We start from the raw sequence: 27542 nt of genomic DNA on the forward strand, positions 1-27542 counted from the left end.
GCTTCAAAAAAGCTCCAAAGCAGCTCAGGCTTTGTGATATCTCTAAGTTTGATTGCAAAATGAGCTAGAAGGCCTTTAAAGAGCTTGAGATTCAGATCTCGCCCTTTTCCACCCCAAGTATCCTAAGGAAGAGGCTCATTCTCCCATTCAATGTCAAATGGTTTGCAAAGAAGGGTGGAGACCATCTTCTCCAGAATAGCCCATCAGCCTGGGTGCTTGGTTTCCAGGTGAGAGCTATGGGTGTGAATCCCCTCAGGAAACAGGAAACTCCAGTTTTCCCTGAGGATTGATCTCTCCAGGATAGCCGCAGTCTCAAGAGCACACCAGGGCTGGGGTCCAGCTAAGCTGGGAAAAGCCTCTCTCTGGCTTGTCTGAGTAAGACTCCTAATTTCCAGAAAGGATTGTAGCTAAGGGTAGTAGCTCTTCCTTACTAAGTCTTGGCTGCTCAAAATGTCTTGCTACTCGGTGCACTCCTTTGAAAGGCTTTCCGAGGCTGCCGCTGTAGTGCAGACAAAAGCACACTCTGCCCTGGCTTCCAAAATGGTTGACAGCAAGTCAGCTCCAGTGTGGGCAGTTAACAAAGTGCTAAATTAAAGCTGATCAGTCCTGCTAGGGTAAAGAGGATATTAGGTCATGCTCGCTGTGCTGACTTGGCTGCATAACTTCTAGTTTGGAGGACAGGCAGTGCTGGAGCACGGTTGCGTGGCATAGCCTGAGTTATCCAGCTCTTTCCTGCCACCAAATATGGAACCTCAGATGCCTACCTCAGAGCTCAGACCCCCACATGCCCACCTCAGAGCTCTGACCCCCACATGCCCATGGAAAGCACATAGATATTGTTGCACATATAGCATGGGGTGCACCGCTTCAGTAATTGGCAAAGCATGACTCTTGTTAATGCAAAAGTTCAAGACTGAGAAGATTGTCAATGCAGTTACATCGTTGTCTGCAGCAGAGGTCTCGTTTTCTCCCCCCGCCCCTCTCCTTAGAGCTGCCAAAAAATTTCCACTTAATCTTCTCAAATACTAGTGTCTCTACCAGAGCAGGATCTCTGCCATCACAAATGTAATGCATGCTCCATGTTCAAATATATATTTTGTGTGTGTGTGACTTTACCATGGTGGATCGTGATGCAAGTTGTCATTGCAGGCTTGCATAGTGCAGTATGTAGAGAATAACTATAAAGAGAATTTAATTATATGTCCAAGGTCTTGGACAACCGGATGATCTAAAAGGTGCTTGACTTCTGAGGCAAGAAACTGGGGAAGGACATGATTCTCTTACGAATGTGTGTTCCTTCTTTTGAATGCAGCTATTTATATATCTGTGCAGCTATTTATATATATTTCACTTGTTTGAAACCTACTAAGAACAGTAATTAGTACGCATAGCATTGAGTGTTACTTTTTTTGTGTTACAAATATCAACACAGAATCAGACAAATGACACATGATGCTGTGGGTTCAGAGTCAGCCAGAGTGTCAGACTTCAAGATTAGCAACGTGCTGTTTGGCATTTCAGGTAGATTTTGTTGCTCAGACGATCAGCCAGGCCCGGGCTGGGTAGGTCTAGCTGACTCTGAACCAATTTGTCTACTTCTTCGCAATACACAGAGAACACACTGTATCAGTGAAAACACCAGATTCCTGGTGTGAAAACACCAAGTTCCTGGTGGCCTTAGGCTGTAGAAATAATGATGCTGACATCTGAAATCAAATAATTTAACTTTGTGCAGCAGCTGCAGAGGTTTAGTTTTTGAGTGAAGCAACTTAACAAGACAGCTGCAAGAGAACTGTGCAAGATGAAGCAGACAGTGCTTCTAGCACCACGGCTAGCTTTGTCTTCTAAACAGACCTTCTCTGTGAAAGAGTTAGTATTTTTCAAGGAGCAAATATTGCTACTCAAATACAAAACTAGTATGAACTATCCTTTCTTACTCTTTGAAGGAGTTGGGTAGAGAGGCAAAACAAGTCTATTATTTAGGCTTTCTTAATTTTATCTACTGCCATGAAGCTCCCTTCACCTGACTTGGCAGAAACTGGAAAACTCTCCTTTTTGTGGTCCAGCTTTACTCTAAGACCTCCTCTCACAAATGTATGTGAATTAGAAGTCCAGTTATATTTAACATGTTCCTGGACAAGTCACGCCAGCCAGAAGCTGTAACACAAATTGAAAATATCAAATGTTTTCTAATGACCTATAATGCAAATATACATTTTGCCTGTCTAATTTTCATGCCAGCATCCTAAAGCCCAAAGACATTTAAGCATGCTTCCACGAGCAGAATTATAATAAAATTAGCACTTGGCTGCTGGCAGCATTTCACATGAAATTCTTTATAAATATTAATCTAAACCACCTAGCTTGCTAATTAAGTAGTCATCTGCATACAGCAAGTGGTACTTCATGGTATTGTGGTGGTTGTTTAGCTCCACCCAGTAGTTACATGTACAAGGAGCTTATTGCCAACAATGCTGAATCTGCCAAGAGCTTTTTTCAGATCCATAACTTGCCCAGCTTAGAATTCAGTGTAAGATCAAATAATAGTCAACTTCAGTAAACATTTACTCATACAAATAACATTAAGTGACTATGCTGTTCCTCTTAGTATCCATCTGACTTTATTTTGTGTGAGACTGTGGATGAAAATTAAATTTACCTGTTGATGTTTACACCAGCAGCTCTTTTTAGAATTTCAGCATTCATTTCATCAAGCAAATTTACTACTCTATTTCTACTAAAGCAGCATTGGCTATTATACCACAACAAAAGAAGTTTTCGCATTTCTTCAGAAATTAATACATCTTGATTTTTCCTTCCAGGAGTCACCCAAATATGAAAGGCAGGAAAGGTGATTAAATGTGCACTTAGATTTACATGTACATACAATTTTGGGAAGCTTACACTCTGTAGGCTTTTGATTGAAATCAACAGGCAGTTGGTTTCACTGCCTGTGCTGTTCTACTACAGCTATATCCGAAGTGCAAAAAAAGAGAGCAGGAACTCATAATTCCCATCTTTTTTACTGCACATGTGAAAAAGACCAACACAAAGTCTTTTCTTCTTTTTTCCCATAAAAGCATTTGCTGACTCTGTACCAGAGACGGTCCACAGAGAACAATAATGCTCAGCAGGAGCCAATAAGGACACAACATGAGAGCTAATTTTATCTGCTTCTCAGGTTGCTGAAGTACTAGTTGGAATTTTCGTAATTATCTTCTTCCTCTCTTAGCGTATAAAATAAATGCACTTTATGAAATAGGTATTGAGATCATTGTGAAGACAGAAAGAGTTCAGTCTTTCCAATAGATGCAAATTGCATTTTGTCTTAACCGGTTAATAGAGTCTTTGAGAGCGTGCACAATTGCCTTTGAGGAGTTGGTGTATAGAAGATCGTGTAGCTGCTTCACTTTGGAGTACTTAGTCTTGTTCAAATTGCATTGTTCAAATGCAAACCTTGGCCTTTTTGGGATTGCTATCCTCTGTTCTCTTAAAGATGATTTTTAACCTCCTCTCCTCCACCAACTTTTAGTTATCGTTGTAACCTTTGTTCTCAGTCAGATAGTTTCAAAGCGATTGCCACATTTAATAACTAATATTCTTTCATTGTGGATTTATCTGTCCTCCAAGAATGTAAAAGATGTGGAAACATTCCAATAAAGTATGGTACCAGTTCAAGCCAATATTTCTCCTCCCATTAGTGGTGAATACTGGAACAATCACAAACATTACCTGCCTTATCTGGATTACGGTAGTGGAGATCTGCATCACACATACAGTGCCCTCCAGCTTCTTTCAGCATGCAGAAATGTACAGCCTCGGAGCACTGGTTAATGTCTCCTCTTTGGGAACAGCTCACTCAAGAATTGTCTTACAAGCTGGCATGTACATCCCTAAGCAGCTTTTCTGTAGTCATGGTGTTGACCACTTGGTATCTTTCCATGGGTTTGAGTTGTTCGTCCTACCAAGTTCTGTGCGTGGCTGGTGTTTTCACTGCTGTCCAGAATGATTTGTACCTTTTAAAAACACAGTACAATACTTAGGATAGACTTAACATGCCAAGTATCTCAAGTTATCAGTCTTTTTTCACTGTTGCAATCTTTTAGGTGATGCAAAAAATAAACACTCTTGTTGTTTTTCACAAACAACATATATAGTGAAAAAAATCTCCTAGGGCAAAGGTAAAACAGGGTCTACTTCTCCAAATTAATCCCTCGTGGTATTCAGTTAGTCACTAGGACATACGGATTGTAATCGATAAGAAAGATGAAGCCTTACAGCTTTTGAAGGAGGCTGGATAGGCATATAACAACCATAAATTAATGTATTTTTGAAATAACATTTTGTTTCAGTGACTGATGCTAACTGACCTGTCAAAATAAGCAACTAATGGAACCTTAAAAACTAATCCAGCAATTTTTTTATCAGGTCTCTTTTTTTCCTTTTGAAAAGGTACAGTATCTCAGAGTGTCAGCAGACAGTGAACTTCTTCAGTTTCTAACGAGTTAATTTTTTCTGGTGCTCTAGAGACTGTCTTTGAAAGTGAACTAACCCTCCAGAAGAACTTTGTTATGTTGACGATATTGTTCCTGGTAAGCGGATGATTTATGGAATAATTAACAAAGTTGGTTTCCTGCTGTTTCAAGCAGTCATTTTTGTTTTCTAACAAAATGCAGTAAAGGAAAGAACTGTAAGAAAACACGAGAAATTTGCCTAGTGGCTAGTAGGGATTGAGTATGTACTGCCAAATTATTTTGCACAGACGGTGCCAAAAAAATCCTGTAGTATGTGTTGTATCCTTGACCCAAAGCAATTTGCAATTTGCATTTGGAAAATAAAGATCCTTATAGTCCAGCATCCCCTGGGTTCTCTGAGAGGCAACTGAGGTAATAGATACTTAAGACTGTGTAACTTCATCTCGGACTGCCAAGGGAGTTAGTAGATGATCATGGTATTCATTCTGTATTGTGCTCTCCTGAGGAATCTCCAAATATTTGAAGAGCAAAGCATGGGAATTGTCATTTCATCCTTTACTGAAAGGAACAACTTTCTCACAGGAATGAAGAAAAGTAAATTCTCAAACAGCACAAAAATGTAGGGCAGAACTGAGGAATGCCTTTTATGCAGCTGCAGAAATATGTCCAGAGTGTAATTATTTATGTTAGAATCTGAACAGGAGATTTCAACTTCTGCTCTTTCTTTCTGAAAAGTACAATGGCAACGTTTTACCTACCTCATATGGACACGAGGTTCCCTGCAATGACAGTTGAACAGCATTTCCTAACTCCGTAATTTCTAATTCTCACTGGTTTCATTCTGACCAATGTGGAACAATGCTACCTTTGGAATTACTGAAGTTATTTTTCTGAAGTGTTTCCTTATTCTCTGGAATTCTTTTGTCTACCCACTGGTCAGACCCATCGTGACTCAGCTGATGAGATCTAGTCAAACAGGTATTGCTAGACAGTGATTTTTATTAACGTTTTACTAACGTTGTTAGTGTTCAAGTTGCTGTAACACTTCTCTTTCCTGACAGGTGCACAGGGCCAGTTCCGCAGCACTGCTGGGCTGACTTTGGTAAGGGAGAGAGCTACTTTGTAACTCCCAACTGCCTGATGCTCTTCCCCCCAACATCCACGTTCTCAGTGCCTACAGGCGTGTGTGTATACACCCGTCCTGCTTCATTCTAACACTCCTTTTTTTCAGCGAGCAGCCTAATAACGAAGCTCCTGATGAGACTGTGAAACCAGTGCCAACAATGAGACTGCATTACTGCTGGAAAAGACTGGGGTGTTTGATATGCATGAAGCTTTGTGCAGACAGCTACGACTATAAACTGCCATTTGTTACCATCAAAAAAAAAAAAAAAAAAAGAAGTGTTACAACTGTTTAAAACCATTGCTCCTCTCTAGCAAAGAATTTGTATTTGCAAAAGGAAATAAAAATGAATTAGTGCTTTATCTTTGTTTCATCCACACTTCATGTGTGGATGTTGGCTGATGAACAGAAACCCTGTTCTCTAATACTGCTTATTCTACAGGGCTGGAAATGATAAACAATAGGCTTGATTATAATACAAACAAGCGAGATAAAGTGGTTGTGACCTGAGACCTAAGCCACCAAATATTTTGGCTATTTGTATACGGTTACTATGTTTGTAAAATATATGAACTTTTCACCTATCTGTATGTTTGTAGAGTTTGTTTTTAATATGCAACAGAGAGCCTAAAAATCTTGTGTGCTCTTAACCCCTTTTGCTTTCAGTTGTGCAGGAAGTGCTGGGTTTGGCATAAATATTACTGAAACCTAAGAGAAGAAAAAAAAAAAAAAAAAAAGCCCAGCTTAATTATAAGGTACTCCATTGCAAAAGAGCAAGGGGAGTTCATAGCTGCAGTGGCAGCATTCATGTGCTTACTTTTATTCCTGTGGCTGGCACATGATAGAATGAATCTCTCTAGAACAAAAGAGAAGAAATCAAAGCTAACTGCTACCATGTTTTTAGCATGTGGCTGAACAGCTTTTAAGGATCAAGGCAATCACTGAGCAAGAGTAGTTACTAGGCCAGGGTATCTCACTGCGCACAAAAATAAATAAACATAGAAGAGAAGGGAAACTGAAATGGGTCTCTGAGCATACATTGTACTCTACATCATATTCCTTTGGTGTAATTGGTCTTTTTGTAATTTCTTACTAGGATATAAGAAATACAAGTTGCAGTGAAAATAATTTTATGTGGCTGGCTAAACTGTGGTCTGTCATTCTCAATCTCAGTTGACATTAAGATGGACACTTTATTTCCCCATGCTCCCATATTTAGACCTTTTACTCTGTGGTACTGGGAGAGAAAAGCCTGCTGACTTCTCTTTTGCTTCAATACAAAAATGGGGATAAGTTGGGGCTGTTCAGTCATTCACAGAGGAATGAAGGCAAACTCTCCTCTGCCACTCAGTGCCACTAAGGGCTTCGGGTTTGCTGAGAGAATTAGTATTTGGATATGCTTACTGACTGCACTGTAGGAAGCTTGTCAGATATCTGCTTCCTGTCTGCTGTATGAATATTAAAGTAGAAAAAAAAATCATAATGAAGTACATCATAAATGACTCAGGACTTATTCCTCGGTGTTTGTATTCCAAGAGGAGAGTGCCCTTAGAGAGTGAAAACTAGAGGAAGAGAAGTAGTTGTCCTGAGAGAGCATCAGTTCATAATGGGAAAAACCTGAATAGTTGGCGAGAAGGCTGATTTACTGATAAAGAGGGCCAAAGGATCTCAGCAAACTGCCTATTAATACCTGATAGTTCAGCACGGGTGTTATGAGAGAAAAAATCAGCCAGGCTATGTTTTTAACGGGACTTCAAACCTAATTCAACCCCCTTATTAGCATTAAGTAGTACAGCACATGTTCTTGTGCTACCAGGCAGCACTTGTGCATCTCTACAGTCCACCCCACCATTTAGATTGTGCCTGATTTCCACCTTTAGGCTGTACCATTGCATGGCCTCCCCCTTCACCACTGTGGTTGCATCTAGTCCTGTTGGTAAATACAGATTGATAAAGGATGTTCTTTTTTGGAGTACCTGCTATAACCACATATATCTATCCTGGGGAGAACAACAGCTATATTTTTCCTTTGTTCGGCACCAGGGGTGTTCTCTAGCACTGTGACATGATGGATATATGTACTTTTTACTTTGTCTCTATAGTAACAGACTGCCAAAAGAAGAGATCTCGTGCCTGGGAGCTCAACCATGAGCATAAGGAAGATAGAGGACTATACCCCACCATCAGGAAAGAAAACTCTTTAGGAATAAACTGGTTAAGCAAAGTGTTATGGATGGAAGACTGGAAATGATACATGTTAAGTTAAGATGCTTGAGAAGCAAGTATTCTTCCCATTCTCTTTTGCTGATGAAAGGCAAGTTGAAATGTTTGGCTTCACCTCTTGGAGGAAAGGAACGGGCATTCTCCAGTTTCAACATTTGCTTTTATTGCTAATGCTTTGACACAAGTCCTGATGTTGCTTTGTGGGCAACCACCATATTTTCGTCCTTTCTTCCCCTTTTATTTCCAGCCTGAGTCCATTCAACGCATGATAGTGCAAGCATAATTCTGAACAATTCAGTCAGTTCTCGAGTTTCTCCACCAATTTGCTGTTTCAAGCTACACGCTGAAATACCCTTGCTTGCTTTCAGCATTCTCTGTGAATCAGCCTCTTGCATTTCCTTTCGTTTACTATGCTCTGCTATCATTGTCTCCCCCCTTCTTAACAGCATTGTTTAGCTACACACATATATAAAAGCACATTGCATTTTCTAGTGTGGCAAAGTGTTTCAGCTGCATTTCAGGGTGAGAGCCAAACATGCAACAGCTTTGCCACTGTCTTTATAGCTCAGCATTAGGATTTAAGGAAACAACAGTAAAATATGTAGCTATCAAGTGTTTTGAGTACCACTGAAATTAAAAGCCAGAATTAGAAAATGAAAGTGACGAAATGCAGACAGTCACAAAATCCTCCCTGAGAGGTGTAGTGTGCTTCCTATTGAGTTTCAAATAGTGATATTTCTGGATGAAACATGAATGTGAGTAAAAAGACCTTGTTGATCTGCTATAGGTCATACATTTCTGTTTGCAGCACTGCAAAAGCTATTCTAGCCACTGTTCAGGTTCATGGAAAATACGTGTGTGTGCACGTGTGTGTTGTGTGCGCACGCACACATGATGTAGAAGGTTTGCTACGGTATGATAAATATTGATTTCTAAATTCATCTCACATGAAAACAATTCAAAGCATTTCAAGGTGCTTGTCTTTCATGTTCACTGCATCTTTTTGACAACACATAAATGTTTAGAAAACCCTCCTTATATTTCACCACTATCTGTAGAATTGGGGCAGCATATGTAGTATGAAAAATAAAAGATACAGAAAAAGCCTTGTGAAATCATTCCTTTGAAGCTGAAATAAAAAATAGTTATGCCCAGAGATTAATTAAGAGTATTTGGATACAAATTAATTTGCGATATGCACAGAGACTTTAATCCATTCAGTTAAGGAGGGAAGCATGGATGAGTTGAGGGGGAATATTTTTCCATCTTAAATTGATCAAAATCTTTTCATGTCTTTGCAGAAATTGGTGGAGACAGATGACAGTCAGTGAGGGGGAAAAAAGGTGGCAGTTTAAAATAAATAATGATATCAGATGAAACACGGAACAAAAATACAAAAAATGGAAGGAACTTGTGCTAGAGGTTGAGCAAAAATTCTGCATGGCTTTGTAGAAAATAGTAAACTCTCAGTTTCCGTACAATCTCCAATCTGACTCTGTGGGAATCAAGTTGTTTTCAGCTTCCAGCACTGCAGTTATAAAAATAGCACAATGTAAAAATAATACATGTACAATAAAATGGTAACAATGGCCAAGGCCTGATTGCTCAATGAGGAAGCCAATGCTTGAGCTATGCCGTTGGACTTTGTATGTTTTCTTTTGGCTGTAAATGTCATGATTTATTTCAAAGTTTCTTTCCACCCTTTCTGAAGCTTATGCATCCCTGTACACTAGGAACTGACTGTGAGAAGAGTATAGTTGGGGTTAGTGTTGGGTTCTTTTTCTTTATTTTTTTTGGTAAGAACTCACGCTTTATTCACACCCAGGTATCATGCAAGAATGAGGCTCAGTGCTCTTATGTATGTGGAACACTTGTGGCTTTTGCAGTTGTCTGCATTTTTTCAGAAACAGGGGGAAAAAAAGCCAGATTAGATGATGAGAGTATATAATACAAGTCTCACGTTTCTATATTTAAAGCATAACAAGATCCAGCGACTGTTGAAGTCATGAATCACTGTAATTTACATATACAGGTCAGCAGAGGACATCCCCACGCAGCTGAAAACATCCCTTCAATCAGCACCCTTCTGTACCACTCCCGCTGCAGCCGCCTCTTGGCAAATCCGGCCCAGTATGTGTGCATTCCTGTTACTGATCCTTTTGAACAGCTTACAGGTTGCGAGACACGAGGGCCGCACTTTTCATGGCTGGAGGAGGCCTGGCAACACACAGGGGCTCTTGCCCCGTTAAAGATATGGCAGGAGGTTGGGGGTGGTGTTCACCCTTTATTCAGTCATTTCCCTCCGACGCCAGGGACAGATGCAGGCTGCGCTCCCGCAGTTCAGGTGCTGCTGACATGCAACACCACTTTGCCCAGCCGTCGGCCGAGCCTTGTCTGGGAGAACGGGGGGAGCGCGAACGGCGCGATCGTTTCCTTGGAAATGCTTTTAACATAATTCAACCCGGGGAAGGAGTGCAGGGGGAAGAGAAGAAACGGTACTTCCCCACTCGTTTTACAGCGAGGGGCGCGAAATCACAGTGCTCACGTCGCAGGGGGGAAAGGGAGAACTCGGTGGGGCCGCCACACGCCGACGTGCGGGACGCGCACTACCTGCCCCGCCAGCACGGCCGCCGCTCCGCTCCTGCCGCTGTCGCCACCGTGCTGTGGACGGTCTGCTACAGCCGGCCGGGCCGCCGGGCCGGGTACGGAATGTTCCCTGCCCGCCCCTGAACTGCAGTTGAACTTCCCCGTCCCGCCGTGCCCCGGGGACCGCGCAGATACAACCGGAGGGCGGGGAGAGAGCCGGAGTACTGGAAAAGCGAGAGGGGTGGAGAGAAGGAAATTCCCCAAGGGTTTGTTTCGCCGTGAGTAATTAGGGTGGGGAGTTTGGTGTTTGTTTGTGTTTTGAAGTTTCTTTTCTTTCCTTTTTTTTTTTTTTCGTTTGTTTAAAACAAAGAAAGAACTGCACGGCAGTCAGCATCCCTAAACAAACGTACTTTGAGAAAAGATGGAGAAAAAGTCATGGCAAACCAGCTTTTACAGAAATAGGTTTCTGGCCCTGTTGTTTCTTTGCCTGCCATTATTCAACAAGTATGTTTCCTTTACTCTCTCTTCTGCCCTGCATGTTATACTTCAGTTCCCAAAGTAAACTGAAAGTGCTGCTGGCCCTGCTGAGAAAGAAAAAGCCAAAGGTTTGAGGAACACCTCATAGAATCAAACAATCATAGAATCACAGAGTAGAATCATAGAATGGTTAGGGTGAAAAATGATCACCTAGTTCCAACCCCCCTGCCATGGGCAGGGACACCTCACACTAGACCGTGTCGCCCAAGGCTCTGTGCAACCTGGCCTTGAACACTGCCAGGGATGGAGCATTCACAACTTCCTTGAGCAGCCTGTTCCAGTGCCTCACCACCCTCACTGTAAAGAACTTCTTCGTTATATCTAACCCGAACTTCCCCTGTTTAATTTTAAACCCATTACCCCTTGTCCTATTGCTACAGTCCTTCGATCTGCTGGTCACGCTCCTTTTGATGCAGCCCAGGATATGACTGGCTTTCTGGGCTGTGAGCGCACACTGAAGCCAGCTCATGTTCAGTTTCTCATCAACCAACACCCCCAAGTCCTTCTCCTCAGGGCTGATCTGAATCATTTCTCTGCACAACCTGTAGCTGTGCCTGGGATTGCCCTGACCCAGGTGTAGGACCTTACACTTGGCTTTGTTGAACTTCATGAGGTTGGCATTGGCCACCTGTCAAGCGTCCCTCTGGATGGCATCCCTTCCCTGCAGAACATAAACCGAACCACACAGCTTGGTGTCATCAGCAAAGTTGCTGAGGGCACACTCAATCCCACTGTCCATGTCACCAACAAAGATGTTGAATAGGATCAGTCCCAACACTGACCCCTGAAGGACACCACTCGTTACTGGCCTCCAGTTAGACATTGAGCCATTGATGAGTGGTCCATCCACCAAATTTATGTCTCTCCAATTTAGAGACAAGGATGTTGAGCGGGACAGTGTCAAACGCTTTGCACAAGTCCAGGTAGATGACGTCAACTGCTCTGCCCCGTCCATCAGTTCCGTAGACCCATCATAGAAGGCCACCAAATTGGTCAGGCAGGATTTCCCCTTAGTGAAGCCATGGTGCTGTCACCAACCACCTCATTGTTTTTCATGTGCCTTCGCGTGGTTTCCGGGAGGATCTGCTCCATGATTCCACCAGCCACAGAGAGGAGACTGGCTGGTCTGTAGTTTCCTGGGTCTTCCATTTTCCCCTTCTTGAAAATGGGGGTTATATTTCCCTTTTTCCAGTCATTGGGAACTTCACCTGACTGCCATGATTTTTCAAATATGATAGACAGTGGCTTAGCAACTTCATTCGCCAGCTCCTTCAGAACCTGCGGGTGGACTTCATCAGATCCCATGGACTTGTGCACATTCAGGTTCCTAAGATGACCTCAGACCTGATCCTCTCCTACAGTGGCCCTAAGGTCTTCATTCTCACAGTCCCTGCATCTGCATTCCAAAACTTGAGCGGTGTGGTCGGAGTACTTGCTGGTGAAGACTGAGGCAAAGAAGTTGTTGAGAACCTCATCTCCACAACTTTTTTTTTCTTTTAAGAGTGTGTCTTCAAAGCTGATGGCTCAGGAGTTTTGTGCCACTGTGGTGCAGTTCTTAGGCAAGGCTGTGTGGGGCTCTCACAACCGAAGTACCCTGTCAAAGGCGTAGAGGGACAAATCAAGCAGTTTCAGCCTGCAGCAGGCTCTTGAGTCAGCAGGCTCAGGAGCACGGGTGCTTTGGTATCACGGCATGTCCCTCAGTGCTGCATTACTACAGGTTGTCTCTGCAAAAGCTTCATTAAAAGGAATGACTGGATTAGCGGCACCCTTTGGTATTTTTCTTCTTCAGTGCAATCAGTTCTGTGCCAATCTTGGATCAAAATTAAACAGGAAGTCTCTGGAGATTTTGGTAGCTCTTTTGTATAATTTCCTATATTTCATGCAAACCTCACGCATTCACAGCTTTTAAAAGACTCTCTGCCTCTCTCTAATTTGGCTTCATTATGGAGATCACAGGATTAACCCATTCACTCAGTGCCTGTGTATTCTTCATAGTAACTAATCTCACCACCTAGTCCAGTTTAACTGACTTCTAATTCATGTCTCAGTGCTGACTGGGTGCCATCTGCATATATTTCTCTTAGTAGCAAACTGGGATTTATATCATTAGTATGTGTTATATCCTTGGTGTGTTCCAGCCCATTAAGCACCTCATCAAATCCTGTAAGAATAGCTAAATGATGCACCCTCTTGTAGTCTGTGGTTCAACTCCAGCAAGCAAGGATCTTTCTTTTCCTTGTTTTACTACTGCATTTTCCTGAATAAAAGACAAGCCTCTTGCCTCTCAAATGTGAAAACATGCAGAAAAACTCCACCACTCTCACTTTGGCATCCGTTCCCTGTATACTGTGAGGTAGGTTATACCATGTGCTCTTTGAAAATTGTGCTGGTTTCTTCCTGTCAGATGCATCCAGCAGGAGCAACCTCACAGGTAGCACTTGCTCCAGGCCTTGATGCAAAAGGGGGTGGACACATAGCACTCTTTTGGTCTGATTTGCACCTTTTGCCAGCTGGTGCCCAGCAGTGCGCTGGGAGCTGAAGCACCCCATGGACTGGGAGGATAGGCAGAGAAGAGGCACACTGGGGTGGGCTAAGACTCTGGGGGCTGTGTAGCCTTGTTACAGGCTATAGGGCTATGCGTGGGTGGGGGATATGTGTTGGCCCTGCGTAATATGTTCCTCACCTCCTAGAGAAGGGGGCTCGTAGTTCAGCATCTTGTAGGGACACATCTGTTTTCCTTGTTTTCTTTCGACCACAAGATGCTCCTTGTCCTTGTCCCATGTCCCATCGATATTCTTCTCCCTCTTCTTTGTGTCCTTCATCTTACAGCTGCCCTGCCTTTCAGCTTTTTTTCATACTGCGCCTAGCACTGCACTGGCCCCTGCTTCTTATCAGTTAATGTTTCTGTTTCACAGCCTTGTGTGTTTTATCTTATCCGCAGCCCTTGAAAGCTACTTCAGTCCTCTTTCCTTGTGCTCTGCAAGGCTGCCGTGCCATAACTATGCAAGATCCATCCAAAAGTAATCCAAGGTCACTTCCTTTCTGTGAGACAGGGATGAACTACTTTTTGTAGGCTGTGGGCCAGTATTTATGAAGGAAAATTATCATAACTCGCTGCTCAGGGCATAGTAATTTCAAGGATGGGGGAGGGAGACAGAAGGATCCAGCACAACTGGAGTGCTGCAGTGGGTGGCTGTAAAGTCTTCAGAAGGGATAGTCAAGGAAGGAGAGGTGGTGGGGTAGTGCTGTATGCTGCTGTCGTGATTTAAGCCCAGCTGGTAACTCAGAACCATGCAGCTGCTCGTTCACTTTCCGCTTTCCCCTCTCAGCTCCAGGCGTGACAGGGAGGAGAATTGAAAGAATGTAAACCCCATGGGTTGAGATAAGAACAGTCCAATAACTAAGGTATAGTACAAAACCACTGCTGCAACCATCAGTAATAATAATGATAAGGGACATAACAAGGGGAGAGAATATAAAACTAAAAAGGGAAAGGGAAGAAGAAATTAAAAAACCCACGAAAACCGTAAGTGATGCACAATACAATTGCTCACCACACACGGACCGATACCCAGCCCAACCCGAGCAGTGATCTGGGCCTTCTGGGTGACTCCCCCCAGTTTATATACTGGGCATGACGTGCTGTGGTATGGAATACCCCTTTGGCCGGTTTGGGTCAGGTGTCTTGTCTCTGCTTCCTTCCGGCTTCCCGTGCCCCTCCTCACTGGCAGAGCATGAGACTGAGAAGTCCTTGACCAGGGTAATTGCTACTTAGCAACAACTGAAATATCGGTGTGTTATCAGCATTGTTCTCAGACTAAAGCCAAAACACAGCACTGCACCAGCTACTAGGAAGGAGAAAACTGTTAGAGCTGAACCCAGGACAGCTGGAGAGTGTTCTGATTGTCTAGAGCTTAATGATGGTGATGATAGGGTTCAATGTTTATGGGTAAGAAACAGGGGGAAGGCCAACAAGGCAGCTATCATGGTGGGATTGTGTTTTGGACTACCCAACCAGGATGAAGAGGCAGACCAAATATTCTACAAGCAGCTGGAACAAGTCTCAGTCATGCGCCCTTGTTCTCACTGGGGACTTCAACTTACCAGATATCTGCTGGAAGCACAATACGGCAGAAAGGAAACAGTCCAGGAGTGTGTGGAAGATAACTTCATGACATAGCTGTTGAGTGAGCCAACTAGGGAAGGAGCCTCACTGGACTTCTTGTTTGTGAACAGAGAAGGAGTTGTGGTTAATGCAATGGTTGGAGGCCATCTTGGGCACAGCAATCACAAAAATGATAGAGTTTTCATTTCTTGGAGAAATAAGGAGGTAGGTCAGCAGAACTGCTGCCTGGGACTTCCAGAGGGCAGACTTGAGCCTGTTTAGGAGCCTGGATGACAGCCCTTGGGAGGCAGTCTTGACGGGCAAAGTAGTCTAGGACAGCTGGACATTCTTCAAGAAGGAAATATTAAAGGGGCAAGAGCAGGCCATATCCATGTGCCAAAAGATGAGCTAGTGGGCAAGAAGACCAGCCTGGCTGAACAGAGAGCTTTGGCTGGAACTTGGGAAAAGAAGGAGAGTTTATGACCTCTGGAAGAAGGGGCAGGCCACTCAGGAGGCTTACAAGGATGTTGTGAGGGTATGCAGGGAGAAAACAGTAGGGCCAAAGCCCAACTAGAACTTACCCTTACTCTTGCTGTAAAAGACAATAAAAACATTGCTATAAATGCATTAGCAACAAAAGGAGGGCTAATCTCCATCCTTCATTGGATGTGGCAGGGGGAACACAGTGGCAAAGGATGAAGAAATGCTGAGGTACTTCATGCCTTCTTTGCCTCAGTCTTTGATAGTAAGACCAGTTGTTCCCTGAGCACCAGAGCTGGAAGACAGGGACGGGGAGCAGAATGAAGCCCCCATAATCCAGTCCAGGTTAGCAACCTGCTGCACCACTTAGACACACACAAGTCTATGGGGCCAGATGGGATCTACCCAAGGGTACCGAGAGAGCCCACCAAGCCACTCAGTGAGCTGAGAGTGCTCACCAAGCCACTTTTAATCATTCCTCAGCAGTCCTAAGTAATTGGGGAAGGCCCAGGTCACTGGAAGTTAGCAAATGTGATGCCCATCTACCAGAAGGGTCAGAAGAAGGACCAGGGGAACTACAGGCCTGTGAGTCTGACCTTTGTGCCAGGGAAGGTTATGGAGCAGATCATCTTGAGCATCATCATGTGGCACATACAGGACAAATAGGTGATCAGGGCCAGTCCACATGGGTTTAGGAAAGATGGGTCCTTCTTGACTAGCTTGATCTCCTTCTATGACAAGGTGACCCACCTAGTATATGAGTGAAACACTGTGGATGTTGTCTACCTAGACTTCATTAAAGCCTTTGACAGCATTTCCTACAGCATTCTCCAAGGTAAACTGGCTGCTCATAGCTTGGATGGGTATACTGTTCACTCGGTAGAAAAGTGGCTGGACGGCCAGGTGCAAAGAGTGGTGGCGAAGAGAGATAAACCCAGTTGGCAGATGGTCACAAGTGGTGTTCCCCACGGCTCAGTACTGGGGCCAGTTCTGTTTAATATCTTCATCAGTGATCTGGATAAAGGGATGAAGTGCATCCTCAGTGAATTTGCAGACGACACCAAGTTGGGTGGCAGTGTTGATCTGCTGGAGAATAGGAAGGCTCTGCAGACGGACCGGGACAGGCCCATTGTGTGAGGTTTAACAGTCGCACTTGGGTCCTGCTCTTGGGTCCTGCACTAGGATCACAAGAACCCCATGGAATGCTACAGGCCTGGGGAAGAGTGGCTGGAAAGCTGCTCGATGGAAAAGGACCTGGGAGTGCTGACTGACAGCTGAACATGAGCCAGCTTGTGCCCAGGCAGCCGAGAAGGCCAATGACATCCTGGCCCATACCAGCAATAGTGTGGCCAGCAGGGCCCCTCACTACAAAAGAGACATTGAGGTGCTGGAGTGGGTCCAGAGAAGCGCAACGAAGCTGGTGAAGGATCTGGAGAACAAGTCTGATGAGGATCCGCTGAGGGAACTGAGGTTGTTTAGTGTGGAGAAGAGAAGACTCAGGGGGGACCTTATTGCTCTCTACAGCTACATGAAAGGAGGTTGTCATGAGGTGGGGGTCGGTAACAAGTGATAGGACAAGAGGTAACGGCCTCAAGCTGTGCCAAGGGAGGTTTAGACTGGGTATTAGGAAAAAAATCTGCACTGAAATGGTTGTCAAGCATTGGAACAGGCTGCCCAGGGAAGTGGTTGAATATTTAAAAGACTTTGACGTGGTGCTTAGGGACATGGTTAATGGTGGATTTGGACTAGGTTAATGGTTAGACTTGATGATCTTAAAGGCCTTGTACAACCTAAATGATTCTATGATTGTAAGTTTTTTAAGTTTGTACTCCAGAAGCACAGTGCTCCAGGAAGTCACTTGGGCTTTTTGTGCCTGTGGTCACTTGAAGCTGCGTCCTGGACATTCCTAAAAATACCAACAGCCTTGTTCTTCCCCTTCTGAACATGTTCCTGCTCTAGCGTCTGTGCAGCAGATTTGAATCAGGGAGTTGATCTGTCTGAAAAATGGTCTTTTCTAGGTTGTTATGCTACTGGATTGGGTCAGTGACCTGACTGAGCTTGTCGACACAGGGTCCGTGGGAGAGAGGATCTGGAGTTATGGTGAACAGAGGTGGGACAGCCTTTTTTCCTATCTTACGCATGCATTGCTACTTGGAATGAATCTGTGGGCTGGATAAGACTCTTTAATGAGGCACAATGGCCTCCAGGTCATAAATCTGTGTTTCTAGTACTACGCAGTGTTGAATATAAGCCCTGAAATAAAGGCAGGGTTTAAGACGCACCTGCCTTTTCAGTGTTTGCTAAAGAATCTTAATTGCCTGTCTCGTAACACAGGCTTCTGGGTTTTCTGAAAGCTTGTTGGTTTTCTATGCATTGCAGAGCAGAGCAGAGCAGTGTGTATAACAGAGGTGCAGACTTGGCACAAAGACTAAGAGTTTAGGCTTTGGGTTTTTTTCAGCTTTTTACACCACTTTGTGAAACAAGCTGGCATTTCCATTCTAAAATTATGTGGTATGTGTCCCTCTAGATTGTGACTGTGGTAACGTTGTGTTTGCAGCCACTACTCTCCAGGAAGTTCAGCTTTTAGTCTCACACAGAATTCTCTTTTTGTCATTAGGAATGACAATTTTTTTATTTTGTGACTTGCTCACTAGCTACACATATATAACTGTAATTTGGGATTATTTATGTATTTATTTATTTTGTGTGCTTCTTTGTAGTTTTTGAAAACTGGGATATCCCCTTGCAAAACAGTTTTTTTATTATTTTCATGGTATTCCTGCTGTTTGCAATGAGGTTTTTTGTTTTTTATTGCACCTGAAGGATTGCTTTCCAATCTTTTCTTTACCCATATGGTCTGCCTTTGTGTCCTTCTGTGCACATGTAACTGTACAGGCTCAGTTTTTCCAATACTAACACTTTCCGCTTAGTATCCCAATTTCCACAAACTCTGTAAAGATCTAATATTCTTCAGAGGGCCAAAGCCATTTGTCACAACAATTTTGCTTTGTCCTGACTACTGGCTACACCACAAACTAGTTTAATCCCTAATTACTCCATTTGTTAGCTGTTCAGATTCAGAGGAGTTAGTCGTACTCTTTAGGGTGATGTGTCACCTGGATCTTACAAGGAAGATGTTCCTTCCACAAGTGAATTCTTTTGCATGGGCAGCAGAAGTCACAAATTTTTTTTAATAGTTCTTTCCAGCACTTCACAATTTGATTTGTGCACCCATGGGAGTAAATGGTAGGTCTCCAATAGCTCTGGGCTTGCTGCATGCAGCAGTGTGGAAGATCTCATTCTGAATGATTTTCTTTCAGTACTACTTTATTGGTCAATAATGGGAAGTGTTGTAACTAATTCTGGCAATTTTGTAAAGTTCCCTTCCAGTCTGGAAGCTGCAAACAACTTCATTTTCTCCATTTTCAGTTGTCTGCAGGACTGTGCATTACTAAGTTGGCACAAAAAGAGAATAGCCCTCGTGTCTACCATGGACTAAGGTTACTGTACAATGCAGAGGGAGTTATCAGATTCATTAATAATGATGACTCACAAGAAGCTGTTACTTTTTCCAGCGACAGGGCCTTCAGCCAGTTGGGCTGAGCACCTCATCAGTGGTTGCACTGCTCTGCCTTGTTGGAGGTAGAGCTCGCAGGGTAGGCAATGACTTGGAGTTAGTCATCATTACCGTGATGACAACTGATGCTCTCCAGATCAGTGAGGGAGGGAGAGGGTGGTGCTGCCTTCCACATATTACTGCATAAGCGAGAAATAACCAGACTGTGATGAGAGCTGCAGAGGAGAGCAGATGATCAATGCCTGCTTGTGCCTCCTGTTTCTATCTGCAGGTGCACAGATGTAAAATAATGAAAAGGTCGTAATTATTTTCTTTTTCAGAAATGAGGCTTCCATCTGTGTCCGGCGAGGGAGCAGCTGTGTGTTGTCAGCAGTCCCCAGACAGAGGCATTGTGGTCAGGGTGAAGTCAGATGCTGGGAATCCTGGAGGAATGCACAGTGTGGTCTCCTTTGATGCCGCTTGAAGATAAGAGTGCTATGTGTCCTTCCTCCCCCAGCATAGCTCTGCTCTGTCATCTCCTCCCTCCCTCCTGGTGGGGGCCCAGTGTTTCCATCAATAATAGTGTTCTCCAGCCCTTTTCCTCTCTTTTCCATCCTTTGAAACATTGTCTGCTATAGGAGCATGCTATCTACAGCCCTTTCCCCTCTACCTTAGGTTTTGCAAGGAGGAACCAAAGAAATAAGTTCCCCCAGAATCTGACAATAAGAAATTGAATTTCTGTAATAGGGTATGTATGCATCAGAACTACAAAAAGTGTATGAAGATGTTAAATATGTACGCATATACACCTACATATATGTGCACATATATATATTTAATACATAGATATCAGAGCAGCATCTCTCTCTGTCTGTTTTTTGAGAGACTATAGTTGATGACTTTATGAAAGATTCCGCTGTTATTAGCCTGTCAGAATGGCTCACTAATCTTCATTACTATGGCTTATTCAGAACTGTTCCAACTCTTGCATCCACTCCCCACAGTCATCCTTAGGCCTTAGCTTTAGCAAAAGATGTTTAGCCTTATAACAGCAGAGAGGTCTGGCTGAAGTCTTCTGTTTTCCCAGAAGACAGACAAACTTCTTTTGTGATCTGTCATTTGAATAAGTAGCAAAATTACATCAGGAGGCTGAGCAGCACTGCAGCACTTCACTCTGAGGATGCATGATGCACAGACATACCCATGACCAAGTTACAGCTGGAGAAGAACAACAAAAAAAAAACCCCAAAAAACCAAAAAAACCAAACCCCCCCCCCCCCAAAACCAAAAATAGGTTCAAGTTCAGATCCCCAGATACTTTCGGAACTGGTTTTACTGCCTACATTAGAAGCTAAAGATTAGGCCCTCCAGAGGGGACCTGCATTCTACTGCACCCCAAGCTTCTGTACTGGTTTTGTAAGATTTGAGATCAAGGGTTGTACTTGTGTTATTTAAACCTTTAAAGCTCAAAATGCTGTAAGAATACCTACTTTTGTGTGATGTTGCTAGCTACTAACTTAGAAAATACATGTCCAGTTTGAGATACAGTTCAGAAATCTGCAAGGCTGGCTTTGAGTTTGGCAGTTCATGGTATTTAATTTATTCCTCTCTCCAGTTCAACAGCTTTCATTTAGTTATGATAGGATGGTTTGGGTTGGAAGGGACCTTAAAGACAATTTAGTTCCAACCCCCCTGACACAGGCAGGGATGCCTTCCACTAGAGCGGGTTGCTCAAAGCCCCATCCAACCTGGCCTTGAACACTTCCAGGGATGAGGCAGTCACAGCTTCTCTGGGCAACCTCAGCACCCTCCTAGTGAAGAATTTCTTCCTAATATCCAATCTAGATCAACCTTCCTTCAGTTTAAAGCCATTCCCCCTCATCCTGTCACTACATGCCCCTGCAAAAAGTCCCTCTCCAGATTTCTTGCAGGTTCCCTTTAGCTACTGGAAGCTCCTCTAAGGTCTCCCCAGAGCCTTCTCTTCTCCAGGCTGAACAGGCCCAACTCTCTCAACCTCTCTCCATAGGAGAGGTGCTCCAGCCCTCTGAGCATCTTCATGATTGAGGAGGTCCTCGTCCCTCTTGTGTTGGGGGCCCCAGAGCTGAATGCAGTACTGCAGGTGAGGTCTCACCTGCATCAGAGTGGAGTAGAGGGGCAGGATCACCTCTTTTGACCTGCTGTTCATGCTCCTTTTGATGCAGCCCAGCACATGGTTGGCTTTATGGGCTGCGACTGCACACTGCTGGGCCATGTTGAACTTCTCATCAACCAACACCCCCAAGTCTTTCTCCTCAGGACTGCTCTCAATCCAAGTCTCCGTCTAGCCTGTACTTGTGCTTGCATTTGCCCTGACCCAGTTCAGTGTTGAACTTCCATTGAATTCCATAGTTGAATCGAAATGGTCACTGAAAAGGGTAAATAAATTAAACAAAGCATCTTTCTAGTCTGGAATGGGAAGGCAAACAGACCCTATTGCCATCATAGGGCATGTTATGATGGTATGTTGTGGATGAGTTTTGCAGACCTGTTGCTATGTGTGGGAATGTCTATGGAAGTTTTGTGGTAGGATGGCAAATCCACTAGACACTAAGGACATTCAACCCCTGACAGATCTGGATGCCAAGAAAGATGTACTTTGATTTTTGCTTGTTTAAAAGGAGTTGGAGGTGGGCCTACTTTTGGGTAGCTTTTTCACATGCAGAAGATATGAGTCATGTCGGGAATGTAATCTGTGATTCTAGAATACATGAGTATTTTAGGAATACGTGTGTTCTCAGTGGTGAAGGTAGCAGAATATGTGTCAGAGCAAAGGCTGTTTTTCTGAACTTTTGTGTTGAAATTCTTGACTCATACATTTATTGATTTTCAAACTGTTATTTATATTTACAATGACAGATCAGTACTACTAAAACATCAGAGCTTGTAACCCTATTTTAAAATGATTGTATTTGTATTTAAAAGTTAAATTAGAATAGCATTTTTTTATGAAACATCTAAGTAAGCTTCTCTTGCTATCACTGATGACCTGAAAGTTCAACTGTACTCTAGAAAACCCTATTTTCTTGGCAGATTTTCTGACATAAATGTTTCATCTGAATACATTTATAATTGTTTTTCTTTTTTTTTTTTAACTCTGGATATGAATACAGGGACACTTTTCATCTCTGCCAGATTTGTTGAATATATATAACGTATATTCTGTGAAATGTATGTGAAACCAGACTTAACAAGTCTGGCAAGGCAGAATTTTCTTGTGATGAGTTCTTCTTCCTGAGAAGAGGCTGCAAAAGAACGGGTAGGAACTGCTTGTGGTGGTGGTGCAGCGAGTGTTGGAAATCAGGGAACTCACTCAAATGTCTGAATGTGAATTTAGATGCCTAATTTTGAAATCTCAGGCCATGAGTTAGTCAGTTTATGAATTTTTACAAGCAACGCTGTGTATCTGTAGCACTGTGTGAACTTTGAACTGAAGATGTTTGACTGTGGGTGATCATAATCTTTGATTTGTTTAGCAAAGGTATGTGTGTAAAAAATCATCTGCCAATCACCTGGAAATGTTTTTTGGAAAAAACCCCGAAATCTCTTTTGGGTATACATCACACAGGAGAGAATTCTTTAGAATTAGTTTGGTCAAGCGAGATGTTAAACTACTAATAATTTACGAGTCTGGCTACTAGATTTATATCTTGCCTTTACAGTGACACTAGGTGGATGATACCTTCTACCTAGTGTCACTGTAAAGGACATTTTTCGAGGATGTTTTTATGACAGCCTCAGAGAAGTTATAAATATAAGGCTAACTCAAGCCATTTGCCTTCTTTCTCCTGCTGTGTTGTGCAGACCAGTAACTTTATAATCATCTGTAGTTGCAGATAAAAAGATGATCATCCCTGAAAATAAACCTTTTTCAAGAACAAAGAAAAGTTGTTAAGACCTCTGTAATAGTCATGCCTTGCAATAGACAAAGGTCTTTTAGGAACCAGATGCACTTAGTAAATAGAGCAAGTGACAAAGTATGCTTGAAAAAACCCCAGGATGCTTAATGGATTTACACCTAACTTTGATACATTTGGATATTCTTTTTTTGTTGCTTCCAAAGCTGATTTAAACTCCCAGATTTCTCCAGTATCAACTGGAGAAGTTTGTACCAAACTCCTCTGAGAGGTGACAAACATGGAGAATAGAAATCCCTGTCTATTTCAAATATCACATGAAGGCAACAGTAAGATATCAGGTCATTCACCCCAACTTTGGATAATAAACACTGCATGGCCTTGCGCTTCTTGCAGAGTCCTTTTGGGTAGAGATGGAGCAGCATTCCAGGCTGCTGCTGCTCACAGCCATCTCGCTGGGTGAAGCAGTGCTGCTGTGGTTACTCTGTGCTGGTGTTAGCACAGGGGCGAGGAGCCCACAGTAGGAAGGAGGACCTCTCTGTGCTGGGTGCTGTGCGGGTACTGACTAAAAACACAGACATGGGCTTTACAAGCCTGTATTATATGAGAGTGTAGGAAACAGAGAAATAAGTAGAAGAAAGCAACTTGACTGCATCATACCATTCCATCAGCAACCTGACCAGATGAGTTTTCTGTAGGCATTGAGCTTTGCACAGGGCTTCTGGCAAAGTAATGAGAACCCTTGGGAGTCCTTCCCAGGCATGAAAAGCAGCATATGAGGGAGGCTGGCACACATGACTGACTAGAGAAATAGAGAACAGTCTGGGACATGAAGCTGAAAACAAATGCATTATCTGAAGGAGAGAATGGCAGTCATGATTGTGCAGTTATATCCATGATGTGTTGGTCAATGCATCATGAGAGTCTGCATCGGCAGTGGGGCAATGGTGGCTCATCCGATGGGTTGCTGTCCACTGTGGCCATTTTGATTTTGGAGTTTGCTAGATTACGGCTTATTAAAGTTAAACTCTTTCCCTATCCATTCTAGTGCTTCCTACTGAAGTTTCTGATTTGTACAGCAGTAACCAGAGGAGAATGCAGCCCCTAGTTCTGCTGATGGGTAAGATCAGATGCTTTTGGTATGGGCTTTAATTTTAAAACCAGATCATGTATTAGAAACATCACAGTTAACTTCAAAGTCATATTTCCTTTCTGACGTAATTTTCCATATTGCTGCAGATAATGACAATATTCTTTCAGTTGCAGCACCAGCTGCACTGCTTTGTCAACATCTCTGTGTTAGATGCAGTGTCCAGATTGATTTCCATTGGACTTTTACCTCAGGATAGTGTGTTGGATTTTATGTGAGTCTTTCACAGCACTGCAGGAGTGAGGAGCACTCAGAAGCTACTGAAAGTCATTAAAATTAATTTCTGTTGTTTGAAAACTAGACTTTGAGTTGTTGATCTCCCTTTAAAGTCCATGCATGATGCAGATTAAAACACTGGCCTAAATTTGATGTGAGATTTTTATCTGAGGCTAAGCCAGGATTCATACCACTGAAGAGAAATGAAATACAACTGGTGTGAAGTTAAGAGACCTTTTATACATATTCGCTTTCATATTTTTGGCAAGATGAAGACCCTTCTTTTTCTATTAATTGAAGTAAACCACCTTAGACTTGGAAATAGAACTAGTGCTCAGAGAACCATCTTTCAGCTACATGACCTTCCTTGGTATCTGAGAGCCATGGTGTAGGGACAAGGATGAATGGTGTGCCCTGAAGGGAAGAGGCAGGGCTCTGAGCTGGGCAGGGCAGCTACAGGGGACTGCTGGTGGGGAGCTGGTTGTGGTCTGTGGGAGGTTGTTAAAGGAGAAGGCCTGGCACCCTTGCCTGGCAGCTGACCCTGGCTGCTGACACCAGTTGCTGCCAGTCACTCCATTAAATCAAGCAGAAAGCTGCAACGCTGCAAGCTGCATCTTTGCTATAGTCCAGTATAATCACACATGAGGAATATTTGGCAGGGGTGAATGAGTGGGTTGTCCTCTTCCTTTAAGAAAAATGCAAATAATATAGATGTTCCAGACTACTAATATTAATCTTTTGCAGTTGCACATTCACAAGTTGAGAAAGGCTACAGCTGGAGGTGACCATATAGCCTCAGTTAGACCTCTGAGGTTTGTGTGTTCAGCAGTCTTTAATTATATGATTATATACCATCTTGCCTACAGGAGTTTGCCTCACTCTGTCCACAGGATGGTTTTACTTTGGGGATGAATAAGAGGTGTGCAGCAAAGGCAGCTTTTGTCTGCAGGAGTCAGATTTCAACAAAGCTGATTAGTATCTAACAACCCCTCACATGGGGAAAAGCGCATTTGGATTTTGGTGTGTTCTTTTCAAAAATTTTCTTCTTGAATAGGTATTAGATTTTTGTTTTTGAAGAATAATTTATTTATCAGGGAACTTATATATAATTCTGGCTTTCTGGATGCCTGAATTTAATTTTGACACTCTTCCTGCAGGCACAAACTGATGATGAGAAGGCCTTTCCATCCCTTGTGCCATTAGGCAGGGGACTCTGAAGCCTCCATTCCCCTGCCTGGCTCACAAGGAGGTGGGAGCTCAGCTGTGGCAGCTGAGCAGGCAGATGCCAGCATGCTCAGACAGGGAGGAAAATTGTCTGGTTTTGGCTGGGCTGTTGAAGAAGAACTGTTTTTACTTCCATAGTTTTTCTACATCCTAAAGAATATTTGATTTTTCTAAAAGGACATTTTCTGTCACAAAATACCTCCTGGTGGAAAGCTTCCAGTCAGTGGTCCTGAATGAGACAGAGGGATTCCAGGAGAAGGAAAGAAAATCAAGATAGAGAAGTCTTTCTCTGGAGGACTGGGGTCTGTCCCTCTTTCTGCCACAAGCTCTGATGGTTTTGGTTAATTGCTTCAGTTAGACTTTTCACAGTCACCAAATCGCCTTCGTCTTCCAGATACTTGACTTGAAGCCATTTGCAAAGGCAATATATGTTTAAGCTGTAGAAAATCCACCAAGAATGCTTAACGTGGCTACCACTCAATATAAAACATGCTACAAGTTTGGATTACAAGTTTTTCAAATTGGGTTTCCGCAATTACAGATCCTTTTGTAAACTGAGATTATCAAGAGTCAAGTCAAACTTGTTGTGGAAGCAAATTAATTCATAAATATGCAAAAACGCTCGATAATTTAACAAAGATGATCAAAGTCATAATGAAATTACAAGTTGATCTTCAGGAGCAGGCTGAGAAAGATATGCAGGGACTGATGAGAAAACAGCATAGCTGCTCATTAACTTCAACCAATCCTATGGGTAGGTAGCGGGGAGGAGGGAATGGTATTCAAGTAAATTTATAATTCTATGCAGAAAGGGAATGCATAGATGACATTTTGATTGTTAACTTTTTAGGGCTTTGCAACTTTAATAATGCTTTTTAATGTAGGATACAAAGAAACTGAAGGTTGTTACTAGAGTTCCTTGTACCTTCAAAATACAATGAAAGGAAGTCTAGCATTCATTTTACTGCTTACAGTTTTGAAAGACCTGAAAGCTGTGGAGGAACCGTTGAACTGTTCGTATTAAAACAAGCATATTGTACTGATCCCACAGTGAGCCAGACAGATAGCTGAAGAATGTCAATAAATATCTATTTATAGTTTAAGTAACTTACTGTGGCTAAGTCTGTGATCCTTTTTTATAAACTCTGTAACTCAATTACAGAAAGACTATCTGGCTGAAAGAGAAAAGCTCAGCTCTTTGAGTATTTTCATATTAAACTACCCATGAAGAATTAGGTGCTAAACATCTTCAAATATCTGATCCTGAGCAGTAGCCTAATTAAATAGAAATAGAAATACTACATTCTAGCTTTCTAGATCTGAGTGGGGAGAAGACTGGCTTTTTCCTGCCATCTAAAAGCCTAAGAAATGAGTTTTCCTTGAAGCCTTCACTGAAGCAGCAGTTTCAAGTGCTAGTTGCGGACTCTTCTAAAAAATATGCCTCAAATTCATACGTGCAAGAATTAATTTCCAAGAAGATGATTTGGAGATAGTCCAGTTTGTCAGAGAATTTAAAACGACCTGTTTTTTTATTATCTGGCCAGCAGGAATGCTTGCAAACACTCAAAAACTCAGAAAGCATTTTGCAGGTATTTGACAGATTGTTCAAGCAGAGCGTGATAAGGTGAGCTTAATAAAAATATATTATTGTATTAATAAAAAAAAATTACAAAAATTACCTCAGAAGTTATGATCATGCAAAGCGTACTTGAGAATTTGTTATTTACTTGTAGAACATTGCTCTTCCTGTCTTTTAGTTATTTACCCATTTTCCAGTGCTTGTTTAGAAAAATGAACTGAACATTTTCAAGCTGTAGGATCAATCTATAATATCATACTACTTAATTTTTGGTTTCTTTTTTTGGCGGGGTCATGGTAGGTGGTGTACAAATATAGGTGAGAAGGCCACAGAAATGCATGGGCATATCAGTGCTTTTAGGGGAGAAGGAGAAGATCTGTGTTGAGTGCACTGCA

General features: G+C 42.8%; 3 long non-coding RNA genes across 3 annotated transcripts; all 3 read left to right on the forward strand.

Annotated features, from left to right (window-relative positions):
* The first annotated feature begins 4913 nt into the window (after nucleotides 1-4913).
* Nucleotides 4914-5895, forward strand: LOC115619683. The gene is made up of 3 exons (XR_003995085.1): nucleotides 4914-5453; nucleotides 5537-5577; nucleotides 5707-5895. It is a non-coding gene; the product is annotated as an uncharacterized LOC115619683 (long non-coding RNA).
* An 11497-nt stretch (nucleotides 5896-17392) lies between these two features.
* LOC115601226 lies at nucleotides 17393-19680 on the forward strand. The gene is made up of 2 exons (XR_003989270.1): nucleotides 17393-17639; nucleotides 19427-19680. It is a non-coding gene; the product is annotated as an uncharacterized LOC115601226 (long non-coding RNA).
* Nucleotides 19681-22240: 2560 nt separating this feature from the next.
* Nucleotides 22241-27246, forward strand: LOC115601225. Its single transcript, XR_003989269.1, has 3 exons — nucleotides 22241-22380; nucleotides 24027-24098; nucleotides 25502-27246. It is a non-coding gene; the product is annotated as an uncharacterized LOC115601225 (long non-coding RNA).
* The last annotated feature ends 296 nt before the right edge of the window (nucleotides 27247-27542 follow it).

Source organism: Strigops habroptila, chromosome Z (assembly GCF_004027225.2).
Source record: "Strigops habroptila isolate Jane chromosome Z, bStrHab1.2.pri, whole genome shotgun sequence".
Taxonomy (NCBI): Eukaryota; Metazoa; Chordata; class Aves; order Psittaciformes; family Psittacidae; genus Strigops; species Strigops habroptila.